Genomic DNA, 25785 nt, shown 5'->3' with positions numbered 1-25785 from the left:
TTGATGACAGTGACCTTCTACTGTGACCCATCTCTCTGTTGGGGGCTAATGGCTTCAGTTGCCCCCCAGCCAGAATTGGTTGGTTGGCACCTGTCTGTCTTGGGAGACAATGGAGGAGTGCGCATTTAGGGGTGAAGTCAAACCATTGGAGAGCTATAGCACCTGCTGTGGCCATAGAGACTGATGCAGTAGAGACATGTTTTGTTGCAGCCAGGGCAGATGAAGACATCTGCTTGTGCTGCTGCAGATTCACCATGGCATTTATTCTCTCTGCACTCCTCCCAGCGGTCATTTCTCCTTTGGTCAATGCTGTGAGTGCATGACCTGACTGCCTTCTCCGGGCACTGCAGTGGTCTGGATCCAGGATCCAGGTCTTGCAATGTTGCCTTTGTCTCTGTATAAGCCACAGAGTGGGGAACATTTGGCCCACGGGGTGGTGCTGAACTACAACCCCCAGCAGCCCCAGCAAGCATGGCCAATGGGCAGGGGTGATGGGAACTGTAGCTCAGCAGGATCCAGAGGGGTCAAGGGTTCCTGGTGCCTGGCTCTTAACACGATCTCTGCTCACGGTGCAGATTTTGTAAATTGCTGGATGGAAATAAATAAAGACACACCTAATCCCATTTCATCCTTTGCGCATCTGCATGGCGCCACCTCTTCCTCTTTCTGCAAGGGAGAGACAACAAGGGGGGATGGAGAAAGCACTGGACATTGCTGCTTCCTGTGGGAGAGAGTTCCACAGTTTAATTATGCTTTCCATGAGGAAGGAATTTCTTTTATCTGTCCCGAATCTTCCAACACTCAGCTTCATTGGAGGCCCACAAGTTTTTAGTTCTATGGAAGTTGGAGAGAAACCTCTCTGTCCACTTGTGCCATGCCAGGAATAATTTATGAACTTCTGTCATGTCACCTCTTATTTCTCAAAACTAAAAAAAAGCCCCTCAAATTCTGCACCCTTTCCTCATAGCAGAGTTGTTCCATCCACTTGATAATCTTAGTTGCCCTTTTCCAAGCCTTTGAACAGTTGTTGGCACCTGTCTGACTTGGGAGGCAATGGAGTGTGCCTCAGGGGGTGAATTCAAACTGCTGGGCCAGCAGAACCAAAGTGAACTCTCCGGGGCGCAAGCCTGGGCAGTGTGTCTGGAGGTCCTGGGCTGCCCAGACGACAAGACCCCCCCCCCAGCCTCGCTGATGTGCCAAAGGAAAGCAGAGCAAGACATTTGGCACCAGCTTGGCAGCAGGAGTTGCCGCAAGGAGGCATACGAGGCGCCATCCAAGCGTCTTAGGGGCCCCACTCCAGATTTGTGTAGGGTTTACTCCTGAGCCTTTTCTTCTCCTGCAAGGTGGTGGAGGTTCAGGATCAGAGTTTTCCTTCTCCCAGATGGGCTTCCTTCCCAGGTTGATGACCCCACCTGCCCCTCAAAAAACCATCAAAAAACCCCACCTACCATCAAAAAAAACCCAAGATCATGGCCACTGGTCCCATCACCTCCTGGCAAATAGAAGGGGAAGAAATGGAGGCAGTGAGAGATTTTACTTTCTTGGGCTCCTTGATCACTGCAGATGGTGACAGCAGTCACGAAATTAAAAGACGCCTGCTTCTTAGGAGAAAAGCAATGACAAACCTAGACAACATCTTAAAAAGCAGAGTCATCACCTTGCCGACAAAGGTCCATATAGTTAAAGCTATGGTTTTCCCAGTAGTGATGTAGGGAAGTGAGAGCTGGACCATAAAGAAGGCTGATCGCCGAAAAAATAATGCTTTTGAATTATGGTGCTGGAGGAGACTCTTGAAAGTCCCATGGAGTCCCATGGATTGCAAAAAGATCAAACCTATCCATTCTTAAGGAAATCAGCCCTGAGTGCTCACTGGATGGACAGATCCTGAAGCTGAGGCTCCAATATTTTGGCCACCTCATGAGAAGAGAAGACTCCCTGGAAAAGACCCTGATTGAGGGAAAGATTGAGGGCACTAGGAGAAGGGGACGACAGAGGACGAGATGGTTGGACAGTGTTCTCGAAGCTACGAACATGAGTTTGACCAAACTGTGGGAGGCAGTGGAATACAGGAGTGCCTGGCGTGCTCTGGTCCATGGGGTCATGAAGAGTCAGACATGACTAAACAACAACAACAAAACCCTCACTTCTCTCTACATCACGTGCAGAAACCGACTTCTTGATCTTTGAACTCACTTGCTCTCATTTGTTCTATCTGCAGAGCCTGTCTTCACAAGCAGGGGAAGCCCCAAACTCATTGAGGATTTGAGACCTCACCTGGTTTAGCTGGCCAGTCAAAGCCGTTTCCCGGGATTGTGGCCTCTGTCGCCTGCTGACGGCTTCTCGGAGCCACAAGTAAGAGCTGTGTGCAGGATGGGGGACCAAAGGTCAAGAAACTACCACAGAAGGAGCATGATGTGCCCCCCAGAGGTACCACCCCTCCCCAACACCCCATACACAGTAGCTCAATAGTATTATCACCTAAGAACAAATAAATAAAAAATTGTCCAGTTATTCTTCAGGTATCTGAAGAAGTGTGCATGCACACAAAAGCTTATACCCCGAACAAACTTAGTTGGTCTCTAAGGTGCTACTGGACAATTTTTATTTATTTCAACTGCTACCTACCTGAACCACTTAAGAACAAGAGAGTCTTGGCAGCTGGATCAGGCCAATGGCTCATCTAGCCCAGCAGCCTGTTCTCACAGTGGCCAACCAGGTGGCTATGGCAAGGCCTTTATTGCTGGCATGGGGCAGCTGTGGGTCCCCAGATATTTCAGGACTACAACACCCATAATCCCTGACCATTTAGCATGCTGATGGGAGGTGGAGTTCAAAGACACATGGAGAGCCACAAGTTCCCCACCTTTGCTTTCTGACATGTGGGGAGCACCGAGCCATGGAATCTTGTTTGAGGCCACCTTGTAAATTGGTGGCAGAAGTGGGATTTGAACTCAGGACTTCCCACACCCCTAACCACTCCACCCTGTTAGCTCTTAGCGGGGGACAGGAGCTAAGTGGCAGAACCTGTGCTTTGAATGCAGAAGCCTCCAGCTTTCTGTGCTTAGTGTCTCCCAGTCAGAAGGCTCAGGAAGCAGGTGGTGGAGGGCAGGGGGTGGGAACCACTGCCTCAGATGCTGTAGAGGGGGACAGAAGAAGGTTCCATTGACTTAATCAGACTATTCACCCATTTGCGTGGTATTCTCTACACCAACTGGCAGCAGCTCTCCAGGATTTCAGTTTCTCGCAGCCCTACCTGGAGACACCAGGATTGACTCTGGGACCAAGGTAGATGCTGCAGCCCTCCTCCTGCAGCTGCTGCCAGCCAGAGCAGGCAACACTGGTCCCGATGGGCAAATAACCAGAACCGGCACAAGGCAGCACCCGGTGCTCCACAAGGTATGGAAGCACCGCGACTCCCAGGGAATCTCATCAGCAATGCCTGAGAGAGCAGCATTGCAGAGCCAGAGAAGCCCCAGCACATCGGAAGCCTCACTTTTAGGGCTGCCGGTCCAGCGATGCCCCCGTGCCATTGTTCCAGCCTCCCGGAGTGTGACAAACACTTTCTGGGAAGGTTTCTCCAGAGGGTGCTGAGGGGCGCACAGCTGCCAGTGGAGCAGTCAGGTGGCTCCATCAGTGGGTTGGACTCACCGATCCACATGTTAATGGGCTGGCAAGGTTTGTGCGTGTGCGTGTGTGTGTGTGTGCCTGCATGTACATATAGAGGGGGCCACTCCGGCAGAGAACACAGTGCAAGGCTCGAACATCAGAAGGAACAGTGCAGCAACTCAGGCATCACACCCAAGCAGGTAAGGCGGCTGCTCGCTCTGATTTGCCAGCCAGCCTCTCCTTCTCTTTTGTCTTGGTGGGGCTTGTGAGTTCTTAGCTTTGCATGCTCTTGAAACCGACCCAGAGCTTTGGAACTGGCAGTTTTGGGGTGGGAAGGAGCTGGGAGGGGGGGTTGGGGAGGGAGGGGGGCTTTATGGTTCTCTGGTGGCGAACTTCCTCCTCCTCCTCCTCCTCCTTAACCTCTCCTTCAAGGAAATCAGCCGCTTAAACATTTGTTTTGGGTCCGCCAGCAGAGTCGAAAAGCATGCCTTCTCTTTGATCAGGGATATTGTTTGGAACGGGTTCGTTGAAGGAGGATTTGTCTCTTGTTAAACTAGCTACTTTTTGTTCCCTTTTAAAGAAAAACGCTTTCGGCTGGTGGAGGTCGGGGGGGCACAGAAAAATTCACCCAATTTGAGAGAGAGAGAGAGGAATCCCCCCCTTCTCTTTCTCTCTATGTATGTATTGAAATGTACCGTATTAGCTGGAACAATGCATATATTGCTTTAAAAAAAGATAGAAAGAAAACTGAATTATTTGTCGCAACGTTTGCTTTTTTTCCTTCCTTCCTGTGGGTATTTCTCGGCAGCCAGCTCTGAAAGGTTTGTTTTAGAACTATTTCGTTAACAGGAGACTTGCCCCTTGGGATCAAAGATATTTTCCCCCCTGTTCTCTCCGTCCGCACCCTTTGGTTCCTTTGTCTTGCAAAGGGAATAATCCCTTCGAAGATAACTGCACATTCTCTACGGAAATCTCTCCAACTTAGAATCAAAGTTCCTTTAGGCTTCCGTTCTATGCACGCTTTACCTGGGAGCAAGCTGCAGGAAGGGCTCAGGACTTCTGAGTAGGATTCCACCCTTAGTCTTCCAGAATCCCCAGAGTAGGTATTTTAAACTCCATTTCTAAACAAAAAGAAAAAGGATTTTTAAAAACCCTGAAAAACTTTGGAACTTTATCTACGGGTGATTTAAAGGTTTATTCCCAGAAGCGAGTGTTGGAAGAACAATGCCTCTTAGACACACATGTTCTAAGCTGTGTTCCGAGGACAAATTTCAACCCCCAAAACAAACTTCTTTCCCTTCTACTCGGCAGCCTCTCCGGGTTTGCATTTGGAGTCTTTGTCTGACGCTTTCTCTGCACCGTATAATTCAGCCGATTATAGTCAATTTTACGATAGGATGCACATCGCGCCTCTTGCGCCTTTGCGCAATAGACCAGGGAGATCTGTAGCAAATGCAGCTCCACTGTGAGGGGGTTTGTTTTTTGGGGGGAAGCAGTTCTTGCAAAGAAGAGGCAGGTAGATCTATCGACAGAATGTGGTTGTGGTACCTGCCCCATTGACAAAGGAGCGCGCCGGCTCCTATCTCAGAACCGTCTGCATTAAAATACTATCAAAGTGGCAGGTGCCCTCGTGATGAAATTCAGCAGGCATAAGATTACAATTTGCTCTGGGGTTTTTTAGAAAGAGGTTAATGAGCTTTCCCATTACCGGTATCTCAGTTAAATCGGCGGCACCTGCTTTCCCACTAGATGTGTTGACATTTGACGCCGGTCCTCTGACATGCAGGAAAGCTACAGTAATTGCTAATTCCATAAGGGAGAGGAGGGGGGGTTAAACACAAGGAGGATTTCACTGTATCCAGTCTAAAGAACACTGCTGGTCAGCGGTTCCCCTGCTCCCAGGCTCCTCCTTCGTTTCGGTCCTGTGTCTACCAGGTGCATTATCTGCTGGTTAACCTGGTGTCGACATGGAAAGATTCCAGCAGAAAGCAAAAGCTTTGCCATGCTTTGGATCATTAAAAAAAGAAAGGAAGATACCATAAACATACATATACCTATTTGATTCCAGTTTTAGGTTTCGGGAATCCTTTGCTAAAGATGCAGTTTTACTGGGAATCGGTTTCCATTGGAAGCACAGAGACTTGGCTCCCAAGCGCACCGGTCTTTGCGCTGCCTACCGCCTCTCTCCACACCTAGCGCTAAAATCACACAGTCCGGCTACAGCTGGGGGAAGAGTTGCCCGCATCCTTAACTCTTCCGTCAGAGAGGGCGTGTCTGCTCAGACCACCCACAGTTAGAGGCAGCAACGCTAAGTTCTGAATCCCAGTTGGTGGAAACCGCAGGAGGGGAGAATTATTTGCTCTCCTGCTCGGATCCTGCTGGCGGGTTTCCCAATAGAGGCATCTGGTTGGAAGGTGCTGGACTGATCCAGCATCTTCTTGGGTTATCTGGGAAGCCCACAAACAGGAATGGAGTATAATGGGACTCTCCCACTTGCGGTCTCCAGCAGCAGGTGTTCAGAGGTAGACTACTCCTGACCCTGGAGGCTCCGTATATGCATTACAACTGGTAGTCATTGTAAGCCTTACCTCCCAATGAAGTTGCTGAAGACTACCTTGTGGTATTCCATGCTGTAGCTTAGCTGAAGGAGTCATTTGTCTCTTCCTGAATCTTCCAGCCTTCAGCTTTGCTGGACGTCGCTGCCTTTTAGGGTTCTGGTGGGGAGGGGGAGAAAAGCTTCTCTCCATCCACAATGTGCATAATTTCCTGTGCCTCTGTTGCATCTTCTCTCACTCATATTTCTTCCAAATGAAAATGCTCCAAAGAGTGCCTTCTCTTTTGGAAGTTGCTCTGGTCATAGAATCATAGAATCATAGAGTTGGAAGAGACCACGAGGGCCATCCAGTCCAACCCCCTGCCAAGCAGGAAACACCCTCAAAGCATTCTTGACATATGGCTGTCAAGCCTCTGCTTAAAGACCTCCAAAGTAGGAGACTCCACCACACTCCTTGGCAGCAAATTCCACTGCCGAACAGCTCTTACTGTCAGGAAGTTCTTCCTAATGTTTAGGTGGAATCTTCTTTCTTGAAGTTGGAATCCATTGCTCCGTGTCCGCTTCTTTGGAGCAGCAGAAAACAATCTTTCTCCCTCCTCCAGATCATTCTGGTTGCTGCTTCTATGCTCTTAGGGACAAAAGAGAAGGAGCTGCCTTATGGCCTCAGGCCTGTGGTCCATTGACCTCAGCATCGTCTACACTGACTGGCAGCTGCTCTCCAGGATTGCAGCCAGGAGGAGTCTTTCCCAGCCATACCTGGAGATGCCCTGGGGGGATTGAACCCACGACCCTCTGTGCGCAAGGCAGGTGCTCTGCCACGGAGCTACAGAATTCCCCTTGTTTCCCTCTGTCTGCTTGCAGGAGTCCCCGCTTGCCTGCCCAGCCCTCTCTCTGAGGACCCAAAATGTGCAAATGCCTGGGCCCACCCAACTCTCCAAAATGAGGGTGGAGGGGGCGTGTCAGGTGCTGGGACAGAGGGCAGAGCCTACGGCAGGCAGTGGCAGACCCTGGGGTCTCAGATTTCAGCGGTGCCCCGGGCGACATCAAAATTTGGTTGCTCCACTTCCCTTACTCCATTCTAAGTAATAGTTGTTTCACCCCCAGGACTCCACGCCCAGTGTGAATGATGGCACTCCCTTAAGAGTGCACAACTCCCCCCTCCACCCCCAATACTGGGAACTGTAGTTTCTTGAAGGCGCTGGGAACTTTAGCTCTTTGCAGCAGAAACTATGGTTCCTGGGATGCTTTGGAGAAGCCATGTGCAAAGAGCTAAAGTTCCCAGCGCCTTCAAGAAACTACAGTTCCCAGGATTCGGGGTTGGAGGGCAGTTTTGTGCTTCAAACACGCGGCTCTGCCCATAGACTTAGTTTGTGCCTACCAGCTTATCATAGAAGGGACCCCTAGCCCTGCAGTGGTCAAACGTAGAGCTCTGTTCTGAACCACAGGATCGTGTAACCTGCAGCTTGCCCCATGTTGAGGTTGCACAGTGGGTTTTTTTTGGGGGGGGGAGCTTCAGCACTTAGCCAGCCAAGAGCCTGACACCAGTACTGTCTACTCTGATTGGCACTGGGGATTGAACACCTTGTTGAGGTAGAATCCATTTCCCTGGACTCGAATTATCATATTTTTATTTTTATTTTTAAACAGGTTTTTTGGCAAGGAAAGTAATAGGAAAATGTAACTGGAAAATGAGGAATAGCAACTGTTTGCTACTGCGTTGCATAACCTCCCTGTCTGCCTTGCACAAGCAAATCGGAACAAATTGTGAATCGAGTGGTTGTCTGGAAGCAAGCTCAGGGAAGGCCAACCGGTGGGCCCCCAAGGAGGACCCAAGCACAAGAGCATTGGCCACTCCTGGGGTTCCCAGCAGCTGGTTTTCAGAAGCATTCCTTCCTCCAACTATGGCTGGTAGGAGCCACCCATAGCCCTGGCCTTCAAGAATTTCTCCGATCCTCTTTTAAAGCCATTAAACTATGCACCGTGTGAAGGATAAAGGACTTTATTTTGCCATCCCTGACTCTTCCAGCATTTAGCTTCATGAGATGGTCACCTGTTGAGAAGAGGATATAATAATAATAATAATAATAATAATAATAATAATAATAATAATAGGTGGCGCTGTGGGTTAAACCACTGAGCCTAGGGCTTGCCGATCAGAAGGTCGGCAGTTCGAATCCCACGACAGGGTGAGCTCCCATTGCTCGGTCCCAGCTCCTGCCAACCTAGCAGTTCAAAAGCACGTCAAAATGCAAGTAGATAAATACCTCCAGCGGGAAGGTAAACGGCGTTTCCATGTGCTGCTCTGGTTTGCCAGAAGCGGCTTTGTCATGCTGGCCACATGACCTGGAAGCTGTACGCCGGCTCCCTTGGCCAATAATGCGAGATGAGCGCGTTGGTCACGACTGCACCTAATGGTCAGGGGGTCCCTTTACCTTTACCTAATAATAAATTTATTATTTGTACCCCGCCCATCCAGCTGGGTTTCCCCAGCCACTCTGGCTCTGGGCGGCTTCCAACAAAGATTAAAATACATTAAAATGTCACACATTAAAAACTTCCCTAAACAGGGAACCTTTCTCTCTCAACTTTCTCTTGTTAAAAAACTTCCAGTAGGTTACCTTGCCTTCTCTCTGAACTAAAAGGTCCCAAATGCTGCAGGCTCCCTCCTTAGGGGACTTCCTCCATCCCCTGACTCGCTTTGGTGAACCTGATCTGCCGACTCAGCGTCTGCTCCAAGGAATACGCAATTTAGTCCCCTCCCTCCCTCCCTCCCTCCTAAAAGCTCCCAGGTGGCAAAACTTGGCTGTACTCAGGCCATGCAAGTCATTAACAGGAGGCATTTCATTCGGTCCCCAGGGGGATCTCCAGGGATGAGAGAGAGAGACTCCCTGTTGGGAAACCTGGAAATCCATTCCCAGGCAGTGCAGGCAATACCAGGCCCAGGGCCGGCTCTAGGTAGACCCCCGGTGGTGCGGTGTGCCAGGGCGCCGGGCCGGTAGGCTGGGCGCTGCGCGGCAACCATGCTGCACCCTGTGAGGGCGGGGGCACCGGAGCGATCTCCGCCCCTCAGCGCCAGGGCGGCCGACCTGCTCAAGACTGCCCTGACCAGGCCCTCCAACTGTCCTTATTCTCCAGGGACAGTCCTGGATTCACAGAAGCCGCCCCGGTTTTTGCTTTGATCCCAGAATGTCCTGCTTTTCCTTAGGATGTCACTATTCTCATCAGAGAAATGTTGGAGGGTACGGAATTATATGACCCACGAGATAAGTAAACATACAACCTTTAGAAGACGTCTGAAGGCAGCCCTGCCCGGGGAAGTTTTTTTTTAATGTTTAATGTTTTATTATGTTTTTATATACAGTATGTTGGTAGCCGCTCAGAGTGGCTGGGGCAGCCGAGTCAGATGGGTAGGGTAAAATTATTATTATTATTATTATTTTATTTAGAACGTCCCTATTTTCATCAGAGAAATGTTGGAGGGTATGCAATACTGAGCTTGGGGAGCAAATGGTCTGACTCACACAGAGCGCAGAGTTATGCAGAAGCAATGCTTCTGAATGCCGGTTGCTGGACGCCACAGGAGAGGAGAGTGTTGCAATTGAGCTCTGATTCCCACAAGCAGGTCCAGCAACTGCCTTGGGTGGCAGGATCCACGGGGGCTGCAGAACCAGATGCCCCTTGTCCCTGATGTAGATCTTCATTCACCCATTCTTCCCTGTGGGGGGGGGGGACACACCATTTTGCCATTCGCCTCAGGTGCCAAAATGACTTGGGCCGGCCCTGCCCACAGGCAATCTGCTTGGTGTCCGCTGTGAGATCCGGATGCTGGACTAGAGGGGCCAATGGCCTGATCCAGGAGGCTGCTCTTATGTTTTTACGCACTCAGAACCTGTTGCAGGCTTCCCATTTGTGCATCTTTTTGAACATGGCGAGAACAAGATGCTGAGCTAGATCAAACTCCAGGGCTTTCCATACGTTCTTGTAAAGCCACCGTTTCCCGATGTGGAGCTTTTACCAATGCATTTGAAAATCCACCCTTTCTGTTCCGTCGACACTTTAGGTGTCTAGTGATGGAGACATGACAAACGAACTGGAGCTTTTATTTCTGAGCTGTCGCTTCGAATGCCAGCTCTTTCTGTGGGTTACTTTTGTGGATATTTTAATATGCTTGTTTCCGTGATGTTGGCCGTGTGTCTGCCATCATGCATTTTATAACACACACACACACTGCAGAAACCTGAGAAATGTAATTTACCATTCAGGGAGATACAAGGCGGCGCGGGGGGGGGGAGATGTGTATCCTACCTTGAGCTCGTTGGAGAAAAGGTGAGATATAAATGCAACAGTAAGTTTAAAAAAAATGCTCTTCAAGAACTAAGAACGTAAGCAAGGCTTAAACGTTGCCCCCTCGCTGCCTCCCCACTGGAAATAAGAAACCGTTGTGTTGGGAAACTTTTTAATCATTTCCTGCTCACCCCACTGCAGATATATATATTTTTTGGGGGGGAGGTGATGTGACACACAATTAACCTCCCATCTCAGCTTATTCCTGATCACCAAAAAATAAAAAGTGGCACAGGTTGCAATCCATAATAATAATAATAATAATAATAATAATAATAATAATAATAATAGAATTTATAGACGTAAGCTAAATTGAACACAGTAGGAGTTATTTCCAGAAAATAAACATGCTCAGGATTGCACTGATGAACTGGATTATCCTCATGGTAGAAGTTTATAACGTGAAGCACAGCATAGAGGAAGTCAACAGAGCAAAGTTTTCACCCCTCTCTCATTGTGGGATGGGTTTTGCTGGATAGGAGAGGGTATATTAATTACAATTTATCTCTCTAGGTGCCCTCGTGTGTGGGCTGAACAGAGTTTCAAACTCCCATCCTGGGCAGCAAAATTAAAAGTGAAGCAATTAGGCTGCAAAACCTTGTTTTCAGAATGTGCGGCTACAAAGTAAGCTGGCTTTCCACTTCTTGCCCCACTTAACAAAGAATCAGGCAACAACTTGGGAAGCACGTTTAAAAATATAATTTAATCGCTTACATTCTTGCATTGGCTCATAGCAATGGCAGCAGTAAAATCCATGCAGGCAAAATATTTATATTTACAGTATGACCAGCTTCAGGCATGTGCCTAGAACTATAGCAAGAACAGGGCACAACTGCCCTCAGGGTTGGTCGAAGGGAGAGAGAGAGAGAGGAAGAGGAAGTACCATATGCTCCTTCCTCTCCAGGAGAGGGGAAATGACATCACACAGAGCCCTCTCTAGCAATTGCATTTCTCTGGTCTGAATATCTGTCTATGAGCAATACAGCTCTGTGGGTGTAGCTCCTGTGAACTAGCAAAAATATTAATGTAAATGAATGTTGGAAGGTTCAGGACAGGTAAAAAAAAAGGGACTTCACCCAGCACATAGCTGAACTATGGAACTCCCTGCTGCAGGAGGCAGTGGTTGTCAGCAACCTACAATTAGGCAAATTCATGCCTTCATGGTTGAAAGCAGTCATGCTTCTGAACAGCTGTGCTCGGATCCTGCTTGTGGGCTTCTCTTGGGGGAATTGGATTAGATGGGACATTGGCCTGATCCTGCGTGTTTTCCTTCTGTTCTTATAATATGCGCTTTCCAGAACAAGATTCAAACCGGAACACAGTCAGCCTTTGAAATTTGCACTTCTCCAAATTTTGCAGCCAAGTAATGTGTGTATGAAAAAAGCTCATTCACCAGGCTAGAGTGTGCGTGTGAATTTATTTTTGTTATTTAGTTAAAAGCGTTCATCAACTGTTTAATTTTTTTTAAAAAAAAATCTCCATGATACAAAAACAATGCAAAAAGCAAACATTGCCATTGAAACAAAAAGGCACCCAGACACCGATAAAACAGCAGTAGAGAAACATGTAAATGCCTCTAAGAGCAAATAAAACCGTCAGTGTCTTATGCTTGAAATGGATCTATTAGTGAAAATGTGCATTCTGTTAGGGGGAAAGTGCTTTGCAAAAGCGTCTCAATTAGGCGAGATTGTGTGTAGCGTCAGAAATTCTGGGGGATTTCCACAAGGACTTCAGAAATAAAAAAATCACAAGCTAATGTCAAAATGTGAAGCATTAAATTTAAGGTTGAGGGTGGGGAATGAGAAACAGAGAAATGTACAGATTTGCCTGTCCTTTCTCCCAAGTAAAACTCCACAAAGCTTGCAGGCTGCTGCTCAACAGAAGAGGCCTGTGTTTACCCCCTCCCCACATGCTCAATGGGACTTACTCTCCAGAAAGTGTGTTTAGGAGTTAGCCCAAAGATGGAAGCAAGAAGAACTACCAACAAAAGAAGAGTGGCAGATGAAATTACCGGATTATGCCGAATTGGCAAAATTGACTGGGAAAATCCAGAACCAGCAGGGCCAGACTTTTCTGAAAGATTGGAATAAATTTATGTAGTACTAGCTGGCCCAGCCACGCGTTGCTGTGGGTTTTTGTGTTAAATGGACCTTTTTCTGTTAAATGGACCTTCAGAGTCTCCCTTCAGAGTCCCTTCACCTGCCCTGTCCCAACCCTGACTCCCCTACTGTAAGTTTCAAAAACAAGACTCCCCCACCCACGCGTGTTCCTGAAAATGTCCCCACCGCCCACTGCTTTGGCTGACTCAGGGTCCTACCTCCCCCCCATGGCTATGTGTTTCCCCCCCTCCCTTTGTTGTGCTTCATCCCTGTGAGCCCGCTCCCCCATTGTTGTGCCTCATCCCTGTGATTCCCCCACCCTGTGAAAGGCCCATATTCTGTTTGTTTTTGCCTATTGGGCAAACATTGGGCAATGTTGCCCTATTGGGCAATGTTGCGGCCTACTCAGTTTTCCCTGTCCCAACCCACCCCCCACGGCATTGGCTGACTCAGGGTCCCCCCCCATGGCTATGTGGTTCCCCCCTCCCTTTGTTGTGCCTCATCCCTGTGCCCCCCCCATTGTGAAAGGCCCTGTTCTGTTTGTTTTTGCCTATGGCCTGCTGAATGGTGCGGCCTACTCAGTTTTCCCTGCTTGGCAATGTTGCGGCCTATTGAAAAAGCTGGGCCTTGTTGCTGCAAAAGGACTGTTTACAGTTGGTTGCTGTGGGATTTTGTGATGTCATCTGGCAGCTTTGGAGGCGGCAGGGTGCGATCTGCCTTTCTATAGGATGCTGCTGGAGTTTTCAGAGCTTCTGGTGGTGACGTCTAATTTGGGCGCCACTTTTTTGTGTTTAATCATTATTTTAGGTGTGAAACGTGTGGTTTTTTGGGAAAAATTTAATGCCAGATCCCTCCCTGATGGGCATGGAATGTTGTGGCCAAATTTGTTACATTATGGTTCAGCAGTTATGGAGAAAGGCTGTTACATCCGCTCGCGCAATGCCTACATTTATATATATATAGATTTGAAAGACAACTGCCAACAACCAACATCATTAGTAGGGTTACAAGAGGTTTTGTAAGGATAAAAGTATCGTTTGTTATTAATAGTGATTTTTTAAAAAAAGTTTTTTTTAAAGGATTGGATTCAATAATAATAAAATATAATCAAATGCAGGATCAGAGAATAAGTTTGAAAACCATTAGCCAGTGTGGGGTGGAGGGAAGTCAACGTTGTTTATTTTGTTCTACAACAATGTTGTCATTTGGGGGGGGGGAATGTAAAAACCAATAAAAAAGTATTATGTATATATATATATATAAGGTAAAGGGACCCCTGACCATTAGGTCCAGTCGTGACCGACTCTGGGGTTGCGCGCTCATCTCGCATGATTGGCCAAGGGAGCCGGCGTATAGCTTCCAGGTCATGTGGCCAGCATGACAAAGCTGCTTCTGGCAAACCAGAGCAGCACACGGAAACGCCGTTTACCTTCCCGCTGTAGCAGTTCCTATTTATCTACTTGCACTTTGATGTGCTTTCGAACTGCTAGGTTGGCAGGAGCTGGGACCAAGCAACAGGAGCTCACCCCGTTGCAGGGATTCGAACCGCCGACCTTCTGATCAGCAAGCCCTAGACTCTGTGATTTAACCACAGCGCCACCTGGGTCCCATATATATATATATATATATATATACAAAGAAAGTGTGTTTAGGAGGACAACCTTAGAGCCCCCTCCTCTAGGCTGACCCTCCAGGGGTCTTCGTACTTCCCAACACGCCCATTTACTGCATGGATGCTCTATCACCCCCTTCCTCCAATTTTTTCAATTATTATTATTATTATTTTTACCCCCCAAAGTGGAGAGCAAGAGAACAAGCTGACGGCTGTCCCTGAACCGCTTCCTGCGTTCGCTCTGGCTGATGAGATGTATTTAAAATATAGGCTGTGACCACAGCAGCGCTCTGTCTCTTGGTAACTAGGGGTGGGGAGAGAACATTACATTTCACGGCGCATTATCTCCCCAAAATGCTGTCTTTTCCCGCGACCGGTCATGAAATATTTATGAATGTTGGGGGGGGGAGGGGGAAAGTTATTTGCGCCGTTCCGACAGCTTTGCATGGAAATCAGGACGGACTCGCTGAGTGGGGGGAAGTTCTCTTGCACAAGCCCCATTGAATTGAATGGGAACGGGCAAAGGAGAATCTCCCTGGAGGACTGACGTCAGCCATCCTTACAGGGAAATTATGCTGTAAAGTACATTTCCATCCATGTAATAATAATAATAATAATAATAATAATAATAATAATAATAATAATAGGAGACCCAGGTGGCGCTGTGGTTAAACCACTGAGCCTAGGGCTTGCTGATCAGAAGGTCGGCGGTTCGAATCCCTGTGACGGGGTGAGCTCCCGTTGCTTGGTCCCAGCTCCTGCCAACCTAGCAGTTCGAAAGCACGTCAAAATGCAAGTAGATAAATAGGAACCGCTACAGCGGGAAGGTAAACAGCGTTTCCATGTGCTGCTCTGGTTTGCCAGAAGTGGCTTTGTCATGCTGGCCACATGACCTGGAAGCTATACGCCGGCTCCCTCGGCCAATAATGCGAGATGAGCGCGCAACCCCAGAGTCGGTCACGACTGGACCTAATGGTCAGGGGTCCCTTTACCTAATAATAATAATAATAAACCTTTGTTGTCACTACACCACCTGTGAGCAGTGGCCCTCAACCCAACCCTGACAGCGAGATGCCAAGCTAATGTTCAGCATATCCACTGCCTACCCTCTGGTTCAGGGGAATGTTTTCTTGCGGTGGTATCTCCTGCACACATAAAAAACCACCCTTCGTGTAGCAGCTCAGCCTGTGGCATGAGCTGCAGGAGGAAACAGCGTTCTTTGCTAGATGCATCCAAGCACCTCGCACAATGCACCAGAATTATGATGGCTGGAGCATAAAAGCCATTGTGGTCCGAGTAGTCAACCTCCTATAGTGGAGCCAGGGGTTGTGGTAGCAACAAGGTATGCGGGTGGCATGTGGTCTAAACCACTGAGCCACTTGGGCTTGCTGATCAGAAGGTCGGCGGTTTGAATCCCGCGACAGGGTGAGCTCCCGTTGCTCTGTCCCAGCTCCTGCCAGCCTAGCAGTTCGAAAGCACACCAGTGCAAGTAGATAAATAGGTACCGCTCCGGCGGGAAGGTAAACAGCATTTCCATGCACTCTGGCTTCCGTCATGGTGTCCCGTTGCACCAGAAGTGGTATAGTCCTGCCGGCCCCATGACCCAGAAAGCTGTCTACGGACAAACACTGGCTTCCTCGGCCTGAAAGCGAGGTGAGTGCCGCAACCGCATAGTCGCCTTTACTTTACCTTGGCAACGAGATTCCTTCATCTTGATCTGACGATCTCCATCAAGATGAGTGTCCCTCAAATTGCATGTACCCATAGGAAAGGCATGATGCAATGTGATATGATGGCTGTTTTAGAGTGTGGTGCTGAAGACGGCAAGGTTGCAGGTTCAATCCCCGTATGGGATGGCTGCATATTCCTAGACGGTTCCTTCCAACTCTACAAGTCTATGATTCTATGGTTCACATATCTGAAGGGCTGTCCCATGGAAGATGGAGCAAGCTTCTTTCCTGATGTTCCAGAGCAGGCATCCCCAAACTGCAGCCCTACAGATGTTTTGGCCTACAACTCCCATGATCCCTAGCTAACAGGACCAGTGGTCGGGGATGATGGGAATTGTAGTCCAAAACATCTGGAGGGCCGAAGTTTGGGGATGCCTGTTCCAGAGGAACCAATGGATTCAAGTTAAAAGAAGGGGGATTCTGGCTAAACGTTAGGAATAACTTTCTGATGGCAAGAGCTGTTTGACTGTGGAACAGACAGCCTCAGAAGGTGGTGGATTCTCCTTCACTGGACAGGTTGGGTGGCCATCTGTCAGGGATTCTTGAGCTGTGATTCCTGCTTTGCAGGGGGTTGGACTAGATGACTCTTGGTGGTCCCTTACAACTCTACAGTTCTGTGATTCTATGAACGACTCAATAGGCCATCAGAAAAGAGGGCTAAGTCTCTCCTTGAATTTTAACAAGGAGAAATGTAAAGTACTACACTTGGGCAAAAAAAAATGAAAGGCACAAATACAGGATGGGTGACACCTGGCTTGAGAGCAGTACATGTGAAAAGGATCTAGGAGTCTTGGTAGACCACAAACTTGACATGAGTCAGCAGTGTGATGCAGCAGCTAAAAAAGCCAATGCAATTCTGGGCTGCATCAATAGGAGTATAGCATCTAGATCTAGGGAAGTAATAGTACCACTGTATTCTGCTCTGGTCAGACCTCACCTGGAGTACTGTGTCCAGTTCTGGGCACCACAGTTCAAGAAGGATACTGACAAGCTGGAACGTGTCCAGAAGAGGGCAACCAAAATGGTCAAAGGCCTGGAAATGATGCCTTATGAGGAACGGCTTAGGGAGCTGGGTATGTTTAGCCTGGAGAAGAGAAGGTTAAGGGGTGATATGATAGCCATGTTCAAATATATAAAAGGATGTCATATAGAGGAGGGAGAAAGGTTGTTTTCTGCTGCTCCAGAGAAGCGGACACGGAGCAATGGATTCAAACTTCAAGAAAGAAGATTCCACCTAAACATTAGGAAGAACTTCCTGACAGTAAGAGCTGTTCGGCAGTGGAATTTGCTACCAAGGAGTGTGGTGGAGTCTCCTTCTTTGGAGGTCTTTAAGCAGAGGCTTGACAGCCACATGTCAAGAATGCTTTGATGGTGTTTCCTGCTCGGCAGGGGGTTGGACTGGATGGCCCTTGTGGTCTCTTCCAACTCTATGATTCTATGATTCTAAGTCTGACACATGGAACTGTTTGATATGGGGCTATAGCTCAGTGCCAGAACATCTGCAGAAGCCCACCCACCTCTAGTTCAAACCCAGATAGGGCTGAGTAAAACATGAATCCGAAACCTGGATAGTAGCGGCCAATCAGCGTATATAATACTGAGGCCACTTCTTCTGTTTGCGATGGGCAGGGGCAGAGAATTCATTAGAACGCGTCAAGGAGGAGGAGGAGAAAAAAGGAAGAGATCTAGGCCTGCCTGAGATGGGATTTCCCTTTTAGCCTCTGGGAGAAAAACAGTCCTTTAAATACTTAATTAAACTAAACTAAATACTTAATTAATTGAAGTGCTGCATAGGCAGTAAAGGCTGCCTTACTGGAACAAATGCCTCGTCAGCAAGACATGGCTACCTGGTGTATTCTCTGTCTTGCTGGGAGGAGGATGACAGAGTTGTGTGCTTTGGGGTGGTTATCGTGTCTTGGGATTGCCGATCGGAAGGTCAGCAGTTCAAATCTACTTGACGGTGGTGAGCTCCCGTTGCTCTGTCCCAGCTCCTGCCAACCTAGCAGTTCGAAAGCATACCAGTGCAAGTAGATAAATAGGGACCACTGCGGTGGGAAGGTAAACGGCGTTTCTGTGCGCTCTGGTTTCCATTACGGTGTCCCGTTGCACCAGAGGCTGTTTAGTCCTGCTGGCCACATGACCTGGAAAACTGTCTGTGGATAAACACCGGCTCCCTCGACCTAAAAAGCGAGATGAGCGCCACAACCCCATAGTCGCCTTTGACTGGACTTAACCATCAGGGTCCTTTACCTTTTTTTAACCTTTATCGGTGAATTAGTTTATCTTTACAGCTTCATAGGGTAGGTGGAACAAGAGACTCGTAATCTCAGGGTCTTGGGTTTGAGAAAAGATTCCTGCATTGCAGGGGGTTGGACTAGATGACCCTGGGGTCCCTTCCAACACTACAATTCCCTGATTCTGAGGTTCTAGGATTCTAAGACATGAGAAGACTCGGCCACTGTACTCCATGCTCTGGTAGCTTCCAGGATAGAATATTGCAGTTTGCTCTATGTGGGGCTGTCTTTGAAGATAACTTGGAAAATGCAAGGGATAGTATATCTATTACATTGTTTGACTCCTCAGGAAGTGGTAGACTCTCCTTCCTCGGAGGTGTTTAAGCAGAGGTCGAATGGCTGCTTGTCCTGGATGCCTTAGCTGAGATTCCTGCATTGCAGGGGGTTGGACTAGATGACCCTCGGGATTCCTCCCAGCTCTACAATTCTACGATTCCATTATTCTTCCCAGGGTTTTGGCAATGTGTTAGTCATGCCAGTGAGTCAAGGTCACTCTTAACCCACTGGTGCAGTGGAGCAGGGCCAGGCAGGGACAAAGCGTTGACTCTCATTACCCAGCAGCGACAGTGAGGTCGTCCCCCGGGATGCTGTTTGTCAAACCTCAGGATGCTGAATAAATAAAATTTTCTCAGAGAGGAACCCATCGAAGATGCTCAGCAGAGGAAGCAGCAGGTTAAACTGGCATATGGGAGGGCTAAGGGTTAAATTGCCACTTTCATTGTGAAATAATTCCAAGATCGCTTTGTTACGGCCACCCAAGATGTCAAGGAAGCCCAAGAATTGCTTAGCAAGCTTTTGAGTATACCAGAGTTCTTCACCAGGGTAGACTTTAAGGGAAGTAGTAAATGCAATGTAGGGAAGCTAGGCTGGTACGGAACCCATAATGCCCACATTGGTCAGAAGTTCTTGTCTACTGCACATAAGCCTTCGCCTTGGAGTTGTAGGCACTTGCAGTTCGAAGCATCCGAAGGCTGTCACATTGGCAAAGGCTGCTTAGGAGGACTGTAGCCGAAGTGTTGTGTGGCTGTGGGGATTGCCTTCCTATTTCTTTAATGAAACTTCAAAAGGGGGTTAGGCAAATTCATAGGAATAAGGCTATCCCACCATCAGCTGCTAGCTATTGCAGATATTAATATTGTGCAGTTTGAAGCGACTGGAAACAGAAGGACTGGCTCCTTTTGGCAGAAACCATCGTCCGGACCCATAAAAATATTGTTCAAACTTTTACTTGCAGGACAAGTATCAAAACAAAATCAAAACATCACATGGCACATCCAAAATTATCCATACAATATCTTGTGCTGTCCAGCACAGGCTCAGCATCTTTGAAAATATGAAATGACCCAAACAGACCTATAACAGCACCCATTACGCCTGGAGCTGTTTCCCTTGAGAGCTCCACAGAGTCTTGAGAGAGAAGATTCAAAGCCAGGGGTCAGCAAACTTTTTCAGCAGGGGGGCAGTCCACTGTCCCTCAGACCTTGTGGGGGCACAGACTATTTCTTTTGGGGGGAGGGGGATGAACGAATTCCTATGCCCCACAAATAACCCAGAGGTGCATCTATATATATAAAAATGTAAAAATCGTGAAATAGCGTTTGCAACTTTTCTCCGTAACCACTTGACCGATCGTCCTGAAATTTTGACACAACGATCCAGGCCACTCCTAGAGCGTTGTTGGGGGCAAAAATCCCTCAAATCGCACACCTGCCCAGGTACAGACCTGCTGTTCCACCAAGTCAAACAGCGCCCTCAAGTGGCGTAATACCCTCCTCCACCTCTCCCTTCCTGTGAAATCTAAGCCACACCCACAAACCAAATGACATCATCATCAACCAAGCAACTGAAAATCCCCCAAGGCGGCCATTATCACACTACTACGCCTTTGTTTAATGTAGGCCCCTGACAGGCCCGGGGGGGGGGGGAAACCCACAACAACGCACTTGGGGGCATGGCAAGGGGTTTTTACTTTACCATTTAGCACAACTAACACCCCCCCAAAAAAAACCCACCAAAAAACCAACATTGCCAAGTGGAGGTCTGGGCCTGTCTGGGGCCTGTCTGGGGGGGGGGGTGGCACATTGCATGGCAAGGGTTTTTTACTTTACCATTTAGCAACACTACCACACCGGTCATGGGGGGGGGGCAAACTGAATAGATCATGGATCGGGACACATGGGGCCAGTCGCAGGGATAAGCCACAACAACACACCACACCCACAAACCCCGCTTCTGCCACGAGATCCTGTAAAACAGGAGGCCTTGGCTCCATTTTACATACTAGGCTTATATTGCACAAATGCTTAGTCATCCTGCTATGGCTTATTTTATGGGTATGTCTTATTTTAGGAGAAACAACTGATTGTAAGCCTAAGTGTGTGTGTGTGTTTTTTTTTAAAAAAAACCATTCACTTTCTCTCCCCAGTTTAAATCCTCAGATATTTGCAGTGGCCACCCCCCACCCCATTTACAATCCCCTACCTTCCCCTTGCCCGGGCCAGGTAGATAATGTGGCCCTTTTTTAACCCTTTTGTTACTTTTCTCATTTTACTGATTGTGAATATGCTGACCGAGGCCCCCTTTAGATTCGGAGGCCCCCCCAAGTGGCCCATATGACCCCCCCTCCTTCTGTCTGGGCCTGTCTGTTGCTACGGGGCTATGGGGCTTCACTATTTGACCCCCCCCCGGTTGGGATTCTTTAAGTAGTTATCTGGGTCCCAGGGCACATCATCATCCCCTATCCTTAATCTAAATATATAGAAATGTTCACGATTCGTTTGCAGGAGCCAATGTATGGAGATACAGGGGGGAGGGGACAACAGAGGGCTCAGACAAAAGTAAATACTGGGAAATAGAACCCAGAAACTGACAACTCCTTCTCCAATGACGGGGGCCAATGTAGGAAGATACCGGGGGTAGGGGCCAACACTCCCCAGGAACAACAGAGGGTTCAGACAAAAGTGCATGCTGGGAAATAGAACCCAGAACCTAAGAATTGCTTTTCGAAGGGTGGGGGCCAAGGTATGGAGATACAGGGGGGAGGGGCCAACACTCCCCAGGGACAACAGAGGGAAGGGTATCCTACGGAAACACAGGGATGAGCCGGGGTGGAGGGAGGAGGGGCAGGATACGTCATGGATCGTGACAGGGTGGGGGGGGATCACAGGAAAGAACCACAGCAACGCGTGGCCGGGTCAGCTAGTTTTAAATAAAAGGACACATTCTACTCATGTAAAAACACGCAATTCCTGGACCATCCGTGGGCCGGATTTAGAAGGTGATTGGGCCAGATTCAGCCCCCTGGGCCTTAGTTTGCCTACCCATGCTCAAAGGCAACTCAAAGGCAAATTTGCTACCAAATACCTTTGCCACCTGAATTAAGGTTACAAAGCCCACCTGTTAGCTAGCAGGAAACAACAATAGTTAACTGTCAACTGTGAGTATCTGAAGAAGTGTGCATGCACACGAAAGCTCATACCTATGACAAACTTCGTTGGTCTCTAAGGTGCTACTGGAAGGATTTTTTATTTTGTTTTAACTGTCAACTACTTAAAGCTCAGAGAGAGCTCCTTTTGCTGTTCTTTAGCTTCAATGAGAGCCAGTGTGGTGTAGTGGCTTGTAATCTGGGGAACCGGGTTCGTGTCTCCGCTCCTCCACATGCAGCTGCTTGGGCTAGTCACACTTCTCTGAAGTCTCTCAGCCTCACTCACCTCACAGAGTGTCTGTTGGGGAGGAAGGGAAAGGAGAATGTTAGCCGCTTTGAGACTCCTTCGGGTAGTGATAAAGCGGGATATCAAAACCAAACTCCTCCTCCTCCTCCTCCTCCTCCTCCTCCTCCTCCTCTTCTTCTTCTTCTTCTTCTTCTTCTTCTTCTTCTTCTTCTTCTTCTTCTTCTTCTTCTTCTTCTTCTTCTTCTTCTTCTTCCTCCTCTATGGAATCTCTCCACGCTAAACCTTTTCACCAATACACATTGATCCATTCCCATTTCAGTGTCAATTAAACCAATTATACTCAACACTAGCCACAATGGTAGGGCTGGCCCACCCCATGAGGCAAGGGGATGCGACCATTTCAGGCAGCAGGATCCACAGGGGCAGCTGATCCCGATGTAGTTCTTTATTCCCTCTCTGTTCCTTCCTGATGTAGATCTTCAGCCATCCTTTCTTCCCCAGTGGAGAGGGAAGGGTGCAAATTTTTTTGGCCGGCCTCGGGTGTCAAAATGCCTTGGGCCGGTCCTGCGCAACAGATATGTTTTCCTTCCGTTGTCCAAGGCAGTCTGCTTCTAAATACCAGTTGCTGGGAATCACAAGGTGAAAGAGGGCTGCTCTTGTGTTCGGACCCTGCATGCTGGCTTCCCATAATGGCCACCTGGTCTGGCCATTGTGAGAACAGGATGCTGGACTAGATGGGCCATTGGCCTGATCCAGCAGGCCTCTTCTTTTCCACTTATGCTCAGATGATTTCAGGCTTAGTTGAAGCCTCCACAAATGCAGGTGTTGACGGTTCTTTGGACATGTAAGATTTCTTGTCTTTCAAGCTTGTCATAGACCCTTGCACATTTACAATTCCGAGAATCTGTTTGGAACTATTATTTTGTTTATTCATTTATAGGTGCATAATATGCCTGTTTATTGGTTTCTCTTCGCTTTTTTGCAGTTAAAGAGAATTGTGGGGGCTTTTAGCCCTTTTTTATTGCTCCCCATTAAAAAAAAAATTCCACATTTGCAAAAAATTAGGAGTTGCAGCAATTGTTGTTTTAATGACCCAGATTTAACTCATAACCATTTTACGGTGTTGAGCAGCAACACTTAAAGCACAAATTGTCAATATTGTCATGTACAAATTTCCTTGACTTTCTGCACCATCCTTCCTTTATTGGGTTTTAGGAATTGTTTTGCCCTCTGTTCGATCCAGTTGTTGCCAACACAATTATTTCCCTCGGTCTCCAATTAGGTGATGCATCTGATATTTCTTTCTTTTCCATTGCGCCAGAAGCGGTTTAGTCCTGCTGGCCACATGACCCGGAAAGCGGCCTGTGGACAAATGCTGGCTCTCTCGGCCTGAAAGCGAGATACCATAGTCGCCTTTGACTGGACTTAACCGTCCAGGGGTCCTTTACCTTTCTTTTTTACCTATAACAGTTCTGTTTGGATTGGGAAAGGTTTTAAGAAACCTCCACTGTAGCTGCCACAGGGAAGGAAAACATGATTCTAGCACAACCACTCCAAAGATCGCCATAAGCACTGAGTCCAGCCATCGCTGGACCTCACACACATTGTGTGGGCTTATGTGTGTACTGTAGCTCCTGGAACGTGTCCAGAGGAGGGCAACCAAAATGGTCAAAGGCCTGGAAACAATGCCTTATGAGGAACGGCTTAGGGAGCTGGGTATGTTTAGCCTGGAGAAGGGAAGGTTAAGGGGTGATATGATAGCCATGTTCAAATATATAAAAGGATGTCATATAGAGGAGGGAGAAAGGTTGTTTTCTGCTGCTCCAGAGAAGCGGACACGGAGCAATGGATTCAAACTACAAGAAAGAAGATTCCACCTAAACATTAGGAAGAACTTCCTGACAGTAAGAGCTGTTCGACAGTGGAATTTGCTGCCAAGGAGTGTGGTGGAGTCTCCTTCTTTGGAGGTCTTTAAGCAGAGGCTTGACAGCCACATGTCAAGAATGCTTTGATGGTGTTTCCTGCTTGGCAGGGGGTTGGACTGGATGGCCCTTGTGGTCCCTTCTAACTCTATGATTCGATGATTCCTTCATCCAAGCAATGGACCAAAAGTTGAACTGCAGAGCTGACCGACCCCTCGCCTCACGAACTCCATTGCTGAATATCATTATCACCTCCTTTTGCTGCCAGCTGCAGGTCCATGAATGGGATTCAGAAGAGATGGATGTCAGGAATTAGAGAGATAGGAAATGAAGGAGACTCACACATACAAGCGTAATATCATTTGGGGGTTAATTGTCCGGGGCCGAAGCATTGCAGAGAAGCGATTTGGGACGGCAGCGGGTCATAAACTCTGCCTGAGTCACTGATGCAACCCTCTGACTCAAAACAAGGAGGGGGGGGGAGGCCACTGGCGTTTTCGGGTTGCCGCAGCATTTTATTTGAAATTCAGCGGAAAACAGAACCGCTCTCCTTGAAATGGCAGAGTCTTGCTCTGGGGAGAGCAGGTAGTGTTGCTGTGAATAAACGGCTTTTATTTTGTGGTTTAAAAGCTGACTGAGCATCCCTAGATCATAGCCATGGAACTGTAGAGTTGGGAGGGATCTCCAAGGATCCTCTAGTCCAACCCCCTGAAGTGCAGGAATCACAGCTCAAGAATCCCTGGCAGGTTGGCACCCAACTCTTCCAAGGAAGGAGGGTCCTACTGTTGAACAGCTCCTACCATCAGGAAACTCTTCCTAATGTTTACATGAAATCTCCTTCCTTTTGTCATGTCAATGCCTCTATCCCAGGTGATGCCCTGGCTTGGAAAGAAATCTTAGCCTGTGCTATCCCACTGACCTCCAGTCTTCCCTTCAATACTCCAAATAATTGAAATATGACTATTTATTAATTCCTAGGGTTTGGGGGAGGGTTCCCCCACCCCAAATCTATAACAGCATTCACGGTCAGTTTGCTCACGTGCTCACCTCTAAAGCCAGAGTAGGAAGTCCTTCTCCACACAGCACAAAGTTAAACAGCGGAACTCCCTGCCACAGGAGGCAGGGGTGTCCACTAACTCGGATGGCTTCAAAAGAGGGTGGAGGACGAGGAAGAGGACTATCAATGGCTACTACTAGGCATGATGGCCGTGCCCTGCCTCCATGGGAGAGGAGAGAGGGCTCTTGTGCTCGGATCCTACTTGGAGGTTTCCATGGGGGCATCTAGTTGGCCACTGTGAGAACAGGATGCTAGACTAGTTGGGCCACTGGCCTGATCCTGCAGGCTCTTCTTATGTCTTTATGTCCTTAGGATAAATGAACATTTCATATGGGAGCAGTGAGGGTACGAGCAGTGGCGGAGGAACCCTCTCCATCACCCGAGGTGGGACGCCGAGGGGCAGGGCAAACCGCTTGGTGACACATGTGCGACGTCTGTACAGACTGTGCACACGCAGCAGCCCGTACGGTCACCACACAAGTGGCGGCCCGTGCGGACGCTGTGCAGACGCCGTTCGAGCGGCACCCACTCTGTGTGCGCGCTCTCCGCCACTCTACAGCTGGGTGGAGGCAGTGGGCCATCTTGTCACCCCCCCAGCCGGTGCCCAGGGCGACCCATCCCCTCCACCACCACCCCTTCGTACACCCCTGGGTGCAAGGGAGACGCGAAGGTCTTCAGAAAAAGGAGCCTCCAAAACGGAGGTCTCGAATCTCTTTGAACCAACACCTTGAACTCACCTCAGTAGCTGGTTGGCAGCCCGTCCCATTGACTCACTGAGCCTTCCACATAAAAACCACCGTATCAGACCACATGGGCTTCTTGCGAGCCTGCCTTGAGCACTTGATAGGATACATTTACAGCGCCTCATCATTTCTGAGTCCGGCCAAATTCCCACT

At 48.4% G+C, this 25785-nt stretch overlaps 1 protein-coding gene across 1 annotated transcript in view; it reads left to right on the top strand.

Moving 5' to 3' along the window:
• Positions 1–3573: 3573 nt before the first annotated feature.
• The window catches only part of PNOC (prepronociceptin), a 37002-nt gene continuing 14790 nt past the window's right edge, over positions 3574–25785 (top strand). The window contains exon 1 of the mRNA XM_035110819.3: positions 3574–3806. The gene's annotated coding sequence lies outside the window, so the exon portion shown is untranslated. The remainder of the gene's footprint in view (positions 3807–25785) is intronic.

This window comes from Zootoca vivipara, chromosome 3 (genome assembly GCF_965207765.1).
Source record: "Zootoca vivipara chromosome 3, rZooViv2.hap1.1, whole genome shotgun sequence".
In the NCBI taxonomy this organism is placed as follows: Eukaryota; Metazoa; Chordata; class Lepidosauria; order Squamata; family Lacertidae; genus Zootoca; species Zootoca vivipara.
The sequence above is the reverse complement of the archived record's forward strand: the minus strand, read 5'-3'. Positions and strand labels throughout refer to the sequence as shown.